We start from the raw sequence: 11,848 nt of genomic DNA on the forward strand, positions 1-11,848 counted from the left end.
GAAATGTGTGTGTGTTTATAGCAAAGAAGACACATCGGGCTCTCTACTCTGTCCACCGAGGGGAATCGAACCGCTGATTTTAGCGTTGTAAATCCGAAGACTTGCCGCTGTCCCACCATGGGACGTATAATCAAAAGGAAATTATATACAAACATATTTTACCGAGCTTTAAAATGCATTTTTATAATTTAAATTAGAATGCATTATTACTGTAGTGCTACCTGGTTTATATATATTGAAGAATAACGTAGTCTACATATACGGACATAGACAGCTTAGCCGTAATGAGTATATATATATATATAATGATCGCAGAGAAGGCGGTTTTGTTTTTTTCTCTCTCTCTCTAAGTTATATCGTTTACACATAGTTAAACATTCCTTAGAACATAAAAACAAGAATTAGAAATAAAAAGGAGCTCACTATACGGAATAACTAAGTTCCGAGAAAGAAGCCACAAGCTCTGCACGCCAGTAATAGCATACTGCATAACCTGGAGGCTATGCCTCCAAATCCATCCTTTTAGCTATCAACTCTTGAACGGTGAATGATCTCGTAAAACCACGAACCCCGTCATTCAGCGGCCGCGACATAAGGGCCGAGCGACTATGGCACGCCGGTAGACAGCCTGGGGCACGGGGCGCAGGCCAGGCTGCTAGAGCATGTCATGCCGCCCCAGCGCTGCGTGTTCTTCCTCCCAGCATCTAAGAGTTCCTAGGCTAAGCACTCTACTTACCAGCTGGCCCCTACACTGAAGGAAAGACTACGGTGCGGAGTCCACAGATTCATGGTATGTTTATGACCATCGTAATCTTCGTGCAATACAAGGTCACGAGAAAATGGCACGAAGACTAACAACAACTCGTCAACGAGTATCGCTACGTCTAATTTTCACTTTTATCCTTAAACTATACAGAAATACGATACAAACGAATCCAATTTCCGTCTTGGGCACTTTCACTTTTTCTTACTATACCGCGCGTAGGTTGTGCCACACCATCGCTACAGGGGAAATTTTGAGTTCAAGTATAACTTTTTTTTAACACCTGAAATTAAGGTGGAAAGAAACGATCACAAAAGCACATATAAAGGAGTTTTTGACTTAATAATCAACTTAACTAATCCTAGCGTCAACAAATACTGTAGTAATTAGAATTTTTTTAAATGAAACACCGTGAAACTTGCACAAAGCAACAGCACCACTCGTCGACCTGTCCGCTCGCAAACCTGTAGCACTAAAGTCCCCGTGACGGTGGATTCCTCCCTTACAGGCCCCTCAAACTTGTTGACCAATCACAGACGGCGGGCATCTCGAACGGCAACGACCTGCCCAAGGTAGGGAACAACGCTTATACAAGGCATATTTTTATATGGTTTTAGGCTCCTAACCTGATCCAAGCACGCCTTGTGTTGCAGGCAGACATATTGACTTGTCTAGCCGCTTGCATCCTTCACTATTTCAGTGGACCAGTGTGGTCAGTATCTTAAAAAGGTAGTTTGCAAAGCGATTAACAGCTCACTTACAACTTTGATTTCAAGTGGTTGTGTACAGAGTGCTGTCTGTCCCATATAACAGTCGAAAAGGCAATGTAGATCAACAGGTTGGAGTTTCTACTTAAGTATGCATAAAACCGGTATTACAAGTATACCGCTATTATAAAGCATGCATTCAGTCAATGTGTTAAATGGCTTCTCGTCAATCACACTTTCTGGTAATACACAGAGACGAACAATACAAACCACCCTGTACAAGCTGAATTTCCAAAATCCTCTTCACTGGTGTTGCCGCAAAACTTTGATTCTGTAACACAAACCTAGAGGCGGAAAAGTTATTTTAATTGTAAAGTCCAGAGTTTCTTCTTAAACGGGTAATATGTAGAACCCTACAACAAGTGATCCCACTTTCGTTGAAATATTCATATTATTATTTAATTTCTTGAGGCAAACTTTTTTAAAATCTGCATTTTTAATTTAGATAACATCAGCATTTTGTCAAATTTAAAATCTTTTTTCAGTGTTACATTAAAAGTTTGTTTTATTTACTATGTTTATACATTAGTAAAACAATGGAGATCCTTAATATACTTACAGTTAGTATTAACGTTTAATATTTTAACTGTAAGAGACGTGGTCCAGCCTATCTTCTGAACTCTTAATAGTAGTGAAAAAGCATTGCTGGACGTAGATTAAATGCTATCAAAACAATAATGTCACTGGAATTTTAACTATTTAAAATACAATGTTAAAATTAATTGAATAATCATATTGTGATGGTACATAGAAGTTTACAGTAATAATTAAGTAATTATTTTTAATTAATTTCTTAGAATGAAGAAATAGTTTACATATATTTTATTTCATTGAATTTGTATACAGTTGCTCAAATATCTCTTTAAATACTTAATGGCTTAGAATGAAAAAAAAGTTTATATATCTTATTTCCTTGTACTTATATTCAGTTTCTCAAACATCTTCCTAAAAAAGTAATTACTTAGAAGGTTTGTTTGTTTGAAGTTAAGCACAAAGCTACACAATGGGCTATCTTTGCTCTGCCCACCACGGGTAACGAAACCCGGATTCTAGCGTTGAAAGTCCGCTGTGTCACGTGGGGGGGGGGGGTCTTCTTAGAAGGAAGAAATAATTCATATATATCTTTCATTGTATACATATACATATATATCTAATTTCATTGCATACATATTCATATATATCTTATTTCATTGTATACATATATATCTTATTTCATTGTATACATATTAATATATATCTTATTTCATTGTATACATATTAATATATATCTTATTTCATTGTATACATATTAATATATATCTTATTTCATTGTATACATATACATATATATCTTATTTCATTGTATACATATTCAGTTTCTCAGACATTTACCTTTATTGTTAATTACTCAGAATGAAGAAATGGCTTATTTTTATTGTTTAATTTACAATCATCATATCTTTGTGAACATGCAATTTTGATATTTTAAAAAAGCCTTAGATTCCTTGAACCTGTTTATTATTGCCACAATCAAATTCTGATTACTTTTTTTCTATTGGAATTTCCGATTTGAAAGTGAGTGTGATATTTGACACCCGTGCATATTACAAGACATACATAACTTAACTTTACACTGTCTAATAAAAACATTTAAAAAACGGTTCTTATTTTCAGTTAGTAATCATTTTTATCTTAGTCTTTAAATAATTCTAACCCAACTTTGGTTCCTTGTGATAATATATGTTAATCGAGAAACAAAAACTATTAAGTCCCATTCTGAATCTCTTCATTTATATCTAAACCGCGAAATTATTATTTTATATAATATTTCTAATATATTACTTTCTCTAGGAAATAAAATTACATTTTTGGTTCTTTCATCACTTTTATTTATAGCAAAATCCGAGGATAATCTATGAGCAAGGATATGTTATAATTCTTACGTTGTTAATTCTATTTCCGGCTCATATTGTGCCTGTTTCTCTATTTAGCGAAAAGACAAGATTTTTTTTGTTCAGTTGCTGGACTTAACTGATCACACAGATCGATCTACATATCCCAAACATTCTATAGCAAAATCATTTTGCTTATTAAAATTTATAAATTTCAAAATAGTGTTTTTTCTTCTTTTTCAAATCATATCCATATTTACTCACGAAACACAAGTCAAGTTTCCTTTTGTGTTTCTTTTACTGTCGCTTAAGAAAAAAAGCATTAATCCTTCAACTAATCCAATAAATTTGATTCAAAGTTTTGATCTGCTAAACACCAGACAGCCTTGACTTGAAGCTCAGTTGTTGAAAAGTTGTGAGCAATCAGTGTAGGAATGACGTAAGCAGATTTTTATGTTTTTATTTTTATTTTTTATAAAACATGTTTTCTTTGATAATGGACGAAAGATGTGAAGGTTATTTTTATTTATAAACGTATTCACGCCTCTACCACAAAAACTCTTGGATGACTGTCGGCTTCTTTGAGCCAGTGTCGAAATAAATGCCCTATTAAGCACACTTTACGTGCCAAAATCACAAAAGGAAGTTTTGGACGTAAACACCTCGTCCTTAAGCAATAATGAACTACAACAAGTACATAAAACTGTACTGTCAGACAAACAGTCGAGACTGGTTGTGTCAACAGCATTAAAAAACCGACAAGGTTGGTCACACTTATGTAAGAACATTAAACTTATATGTTTGTGAAGTGTCAAATTTCTTACCACGTGGCTGATTCAAGACAGACAACAAGATCTGCCCAAACAAACAAACTGCTGAAAAAAGATACTTATACCGTTTGACATTATTTAATCAAATTGACGTTTATATTTTGAGTGAGGAATCTGAGGTATATTTCATATTCAACAATTTTCTGATTTTCATCCTGGTATAAATACTTTAGAAGCTGAGCTATTTCAACTATATGTATACAATTCTAGCCCAGTTTTAGTTCCTTGTGATAATATATATTTTCTCGTAAAGTTGCCCCCCCCCCCAGTGGCACAGCGGTATGTCTGCGGACTTACAACACTAGAATCCGGGTTTCGATAGCCGTGGTGGGCAGAGCACAGATAGCCCATTGTGTAGCTTTGTGCTTAATTACAAACAAACTCATAAAGTTGAAAAAATACACATTATAGCTATCCAAAAGCAGTGGAAAACAAGGGGGGGGGCAGGCATGCTCCTCATGAAAATCTTTGCAGATTCAAATAATAGTTACCATTGTATTTATTAATATATTAATATATAACGTGGAATTGACATAACGCTAACTTTTCCGAGGGATGTGATGCACCTCACGCTACTCCATTTCAATAAATTGTTAAAAAAAACAAAAACACCATGCACCTCACGCTGCTCCATTTCAATAAATTGTTAAAAAAACAAAAAAAACAATAACAACAACAAAAAAAAAGAAAAAAAAACAGAATTACGTTGTGTGCTTTGCTTACTTCAAAGTCATGGGTAAAACGTGTTTTAAATCTGACACCAAAATTTCCCAAAGTGTTGTATGTTCGTATGTAGTTAAGTACAAAGCTACACAGTGAGCTATCTGTGCTCTGCCCACCGTGGGTATCGAAACCCGGTTTCTAGCGTTGTAAGTCCGCAGATATACCGCTGTGCCACTGGGAGGGGGGCATTTTACGAAGTATAAGTCGATCTAAATAAACGTGAATATTCGAATTTAGAGATGACTTACAACAAATGATCTGTTGTGACATCTGTTTGAAGTCAAAGAAAAATGTTTAAAATAAAATTAAGAGTTCTGATCTACACGTATGGAGGAAGACAGTGGTAGGCAAATTTCAACATTCTTTGGCAGTAAGTTGAGAATGGTATGGTATTTGAAATGTGTTTCTTTATACATAAAATGTCTATAAACCATTACGAAGAAATCAGGTACCTATATTCGGATATTCTATTATTGGCGCTTTCTAGTGACTGTTAATTATCAAAAGATAAATAAATGGTTTAATTTCGTGGGTGGTTTTTACAGTTTTAGAAACTACCGCATTTCTTCAATCATCAGAAACCTAGTGAAAATTTAGCAGTTAAATCCTAATATCTAATTTTTGAAAGCCATATAGGACTGAAGCTCGTTTAAGATGTTAATAATTGAGAAAATATATTGTGTCTATTAATAAGGATGACAAATTACAATCAAAGGTGTAATAAATCGTTTTAAAAGCCTATCAGTAACAAAAAGCTTGCGATAATAAAGAGTCTTTTTATCTCGTTAAAGAATGTTAATGCTAGTAATCCTGATATTTATTTGTTTAGAGATATATAGAGTTTATGGCCAAATGTGCGTAGAATTTAAACTTCGTGCACTGAGGTGTTTTTAATTGTTCTTTAACACGAAACAGATTGCAATCTAAACTTTAACCTTGGAGCTAATGACCCAATTGTTTTGGAAGATGGAAAAGGGAATTATGAGATTACATTAGCAAAAGCTGGACGCCATCTTATTTTAAAGATATTTTGCTATCATGTACGTAATTTGATAGACATAACCAAACGCATTTTAAAGATATTTGCTATCATGTACTAATTTGATAGACATAACTAAACGTATTTTACAGATATTTTGTTATCGTGTACATAATTTGATAGATATAACCACACGTATTTTAAAGATATTTTGCTAAGTTATGTCTATCAAATTATGTACACGATAGCAAAATATCTGTAAAATACGTTTAGTTATGTCTATCAAATTATATACATGGTAGCAAATATCTTTAAAATACGTTTGGTTATGTCTATCAGATTATGTACATGGTAGCAAAATAACTTTAAAATACGTTTAGTTATGTCTATCAAATTATGTACATGGTAGCAAAATATCTTTAAAATACGTTTCCATGTACATAATTTGATAGACATAACCACACGTAGTTTAAAGTTATTTTGCTACCATGTACATAATTTGATAGACATAACCACACGTGTTTTAAAGTTATTTTGCTACCACGTACATAATTTGATAGACATAACGAAACGTATTTTACAGATATTTTGCTATCATGTACATAATTTGATAGACATAACCAAACGTATGAACCTTCACCCTTTTACTTTTTATAGTGTTTTGTGGAGAAACGTCACAAGTCTACTTCTACCATAACAGCTTGATAAAAAAAAAGTCACGGAGCCAGTCGTCTCCTTGGCTCCGCCTATTTAAGAAAACAAACCAATAAAAGCTCAAAATTTAGCCAATGCCCACCCTTTTCTGGTCACAATTCTAGCAAAACGTTTCTAACTTTGGTATAGTGATTCAGTGTGAAGGAGAGAAAACGATCGAAACAGTAATCAAAGCAAAATAAGTTATTTCAAGCATAAATTACATAGTATATCTTTATAATTCTTGAAGGATATGCAAGAATTATAACGATAGAGAATATACCACACACAGAGAATCTATCAAGGCTATACCAGACTCTGAAAAAGCTATAAAGAATCAACCATATCATGAAAATTTATCAAGACTATACCATACCATAGAATTTATCAAGAGTATACTATACTCTGAAAATATATAAATAACATACTGTGCTGTGAAAATCTACGAAGTATCATCGCCTGAGAAGCTATGAAGGGCGAGGTTTATCTTCTTCTCACAAGTTTTGAAGAGTACATCTTCCTTCGAGAACTATATCGTAAGAAGCTGTGATGGAAATGTCTTACTCCTGAAAATGGGACATATAAAGGAAATTGTGGTTCAGTACAACATCACATAAATATAGAGTCAAAATGGACTACGATAATTTTTTAACAGATTTACTTCATAAATGCATTAGCTTGAAAATAACGTTAGCAATAATTAAACGTTTTGAAAAAAAAAATATTACGATTAACCGCTATAATTAACCGATTAGATTTTGATGAAAGTCAAAGATCAACGCAATAGAAAAACATTATTTGCATTTACAAAGTATTTTTGGAATGAAAAAAAAATGGTAGTGCGTCAAGCACGATAAAAGTGTAGATCGAAGCTCGGATATATACAGATCTTGGTTACCAGGTATCTTTTAATTTTATATGTTAGGGGTCATATACTGTTCCCTCTTTAGTTCAGAAATGTTTTTCCGATGAAAAGTAAAACATAACTTAAACATTTTGGTTTCACATTGTTGAGTGTCAATTTCAATATCTGAAATTGTAAAGATCTTATCAAGGATCTACTCAGTTTGTAAAAATGTTTTCTTAAGATAAAGCTTTCTTGCTTAAATTATTTTTGAAATGAATGAAATACCTTGTCAAAACCTGTTATTCTTGTAAAGTAGAAGCAATTGGCTTCATTTGTATTTATAAATAACCATTACTAAATTAGCTTAATGGAAGAACCAGGAACTTTCTTGGAAATTTCGTTAAAACCAAAGTCACAAATTTTCAGTTATGGCTTTTCTTTTCCTAATCTTCGAGAATCCCTTTTTCAGTAAAAATTGGTATTCAAAGAACTCTTGAAAAGTTGTAATTTTCACTGCATATAAAAATACTGAAAAATTGTGGTTGCAATGTATCATAAAATCCACACGATTCATTCATTCATTTTAGTCTTCAAGTCTATGTCAAATTGCTCTCGTTAATTTACATATTTTATTTCTGATTTATAAGCTAGATTTCATTTGATCAGAAGATCTTAACAAGTGGGAATGGCCTGGTGACTAGAGCACTCGACTCTCAATCTTCAGGTTGCGAGTTCGAATCCTCGTCATTGAACGTGCATCCTTTTCATCCGTGGGGGCGTTATAATATGACGATCAATCCCAGTATTCGTTGGTAAAAGAGTAGCTCAAGGGTTTGCTGCCTTCCCTTTTAGTATATCACTGCTAAACTAAAGACGGCTAGTGCAGATAGCTCTTGCGTAGCTTTTCGCGACATTCAAACAAAGTTGGAATGCATCGTCTTAGGTTATAATAATTACTATACAGTAATTAAACGGATTTAAAAGCAACATACTTTGCTTTTATAGATTTGAGTTTGATTTCATTCTGTAGTTTTATAAGTAAAATCAGTTGTCTCCAGTTATGCTTTATCTTTGTTAGGTGTTCTTCCTTTTTCTGATTTTCATACATATTGACCAAACTAAAGCATTAAGGTAATATTACTTTCAAAAGATTATTCCGAAAATATCACTAAAGGTTAGTAGTACTTTATAAGAACGGACGTTCCAACTCCCTTACTGCCCTTGGAATTACTTCCTTCATTGTTGTTCGTGATCGTTCTGATGATCATGATTACGTATAATTATTACTCGACAACGCAGATTCTATTGTAACAAGCTCCTGCGAAAAATGGCAAGATCAATCTCAAGCCATGTGTCTTGTCAAACTGCCTGTGTAAATTAAGCAGTTCAAAGACACATATGTCCACTGAACTTTGGATTTGACAGGTATGTGTTGTCGAATGAGATTGCTGTGATTCCTTAGTAAATCTTACTGTTTCTTCGGTAAACCCCCCCCCCCCAAAGTCTTTAATTTCGAGATGTGACTAGAGTCTTGTGAACTTTCATCAACTTCAAATCATTTTCGTATCTTGTTAATAGTTGTTGTTGTTTGTTATTAAGCACAAAGGGTTATCTATGCTCTGCCCCCCCATAGGTATCGAAACCCGGTTTCTAGCAGCATAAGTCCACAAACATACCACTGTGTCACTGGGGGTCTTGTTAATAGTGCAAGGAGTCAGAGGGTTCTCCTTCATTACGTGGAGGAGGTCATTGCTCTGGATTGGCTAGGATGTGGTTCCAGAGCCCGTTGCTTTCCTAAATGCTCTGCTGTGCAAGTTTTCCGCTTGTAAGACGAACACTGAAGAACACTTATTTCTTAAATATTGTGTCCCTTGGCTTTACATTGTTTAGAAATATTACGAATAACTTTCCTTCGAAAAAGCTGTGACATCTCATTCCAGCTAAATCCCTGTGGCGGCATTCTTCTATTGAATGGTTGTAAATTCGCCGCGAAGCAAATATATATGTGCTAGACATGTTGCCCATGATACCACATCTCAACTTTGAGACGACACACTACTGAATTAACATATACAAATCATTCTTATAAAGTAACATTAACCATTTGCACCACATGGGCTATAGATACTCTTCAAAAATGTGAATAGAAACTTCTAAGGTCTCCAAGAAAATAGTATACTGGTTTTATAAAATATTAGCTACTTAGTATATGAAAGAACCGTTCTTTTCAAGCTCGTGAAAATATACTTTCATATCAAACTAAATATGAGATTTTATGGCTAACAGATATACTGTGTACAGAAGGTTGACTGCGACATAATTAAACGATTTTGAATGTGCCAATCAACAAGTCACATGATAAGCACAGCCAACATAATATCGCGGTAGAACTGATTGTATCAGAACTATATTTTGTTTGTTTACTTTGAATTTCGCACAAAGTTACACGAGGGCTATCTGCGTTAGCCGTCCCTAATTTAGCAGTGAAAGACTAGATGGAAGGCAGCTTTTGGGCTACTCTTTTACCAACGAGTGGTGGGATTGACTGTCACATTATAATGCCCCCACGGCTGACTGAGCGAGCATGTTTGGTGGGACGGGGATTCGAACTCGCGACCCTCAGATTGCGAGTCGAGCGCCCTAACCACCTGGCCATGCCGGGCAACTACATTTTGACAATATTTGTCATTACAGCAATACTAACGGCTACTACATTTAATAGAGAAAAAAATGAGGGCATTTAATTTGGATTTCGAAACTGTATTCAGGTAGAACTAGCCACAGGTCGCCGATCGACCATAACAATCACCAACTCTTGTCACCCTGAATAGCATGAATATGTTCTACTTGTCTGACAGTAGACCCTGAACTACAGTATTTGTTTTTACAACAATGTAACATGACATCAAACAATATGGGTAAAAACTGTTTTTAAAAGTCAAAACATAAAATTGCACAAAATGATTTGCCAATACGGCGTAACCAGCACTTAAACTTTTTACTGGTGTGCCATACCGGACCGGATTTTCTTTCTTTTACTACTGGTGATGACACCGAAGATTGATCGCTTTTGGAATGCAATAAACCTTTTCGACGCAAAATATTCCTACTCTCAGATCATAAAGATGTGTTCAAGTCGGGAAATTAGAATTTACCAGACGGGAATATTCCATGTACTTAATGGCATTGGAACACAAAGAAATATGGATCAGTTTGAGGTACCAGGACCATCCATAATGAAACCTGCAACAAGTCGTACCATAACCAGGACAATGAGGAATAACATTCTGCATAAGTCCACCAAGTTTCATCAAAATTCAATCATTTTTTACTGAGTTACAGAGCAAAAATAGTGTGAAAAATTGGTATTCATGTTAACAGATAGGATTTTTATATTTTCATAGTCTCGTTGTAACCTTGACCCTCCAAACTAATCACTTCTAAATTGGGTCATAGTCCAAATGTATACTCACTTTCGTCCACATCCATGCAGCCGTTTTCGAGAAATCTTGCTGATAAACACACTAACAAATACACACACACACACACAAGAGTGAAAACAATGTCCGTCCACCTTCCGTGACTGAGGTAACAAGTGAGAATCCACGAACACAAAGATCAGTGACAAAAGATGTCCACGTGCCCCAGGCAACAGTACGCAACATAATCAAAAAGGATATCTGTCTGGAAAAGCAACACAAGTCACTTGTACACATGTTTCTTCCACGACATATCAGTTCAACGTCACATACCTCAAGCAGCTGGAGAATGAAACTGGTATTCATGTTATACCATACGTGGAAATGCCAGTCAAGATGCTGGACTCAGCGCCTATGGACTATTGTGCAATTAGGCTGTTGTAATTAGTGCTGGGAAATCATAGTCATCATACAATAGATGGATTATGGAAAGCATGCAAGAAGGATGGGTGTGTTCTGAACACAATAGCCTTACGACGGAGCCTTTTACAAAGGAAATTACGCTTTACGGTTATTGTCGAGACGCGCAGTCCGGCATAGACCGTTACGACATGGTGAGGTCCCAAAATCGTTTGAATACAGCGTATTCAACCTCTGTAGATGGACAATATGAGTATTATATAACATTTCTTAAAAGTTTCTACATATTTCCCTCACAAAACTTTGCGACTTTTCACAAAATCGACATTATTGATGTTTCAAAGTAGTCTTTAAGTTACTTTTCGTTTAGTAACGAAACGTGATTATTATATCAAAAATAATAACCATTAAAGTTGTGCGTTACATAAAAAGTGAAAGATTCAAAGAATCTTTGGTGGAAACTCCAATGCTAGGCCTTAGCGCGAAAGATTTGTTTGTTTGTACTTATGCACAAAGTTACACAATGGGCTATCTGT

The sequence above is a fragment of the Limulus polyphemus genome, unplaced genomic scaffold, assembly GCF_000517525.1.
Source record: "Limulus polyphemus unplaced genomic scaffold, Limulus_polyphemus-2.1.2 Scaffold227, whole genome shotgun sequence".
In the NCBI taxonomy this organism is placed as follows: Eukaryota; Metazoa; Arthropoda; class Merostomata; order Xiphosura; family Limulidae; genus Limulus; species Limulus polyphemus.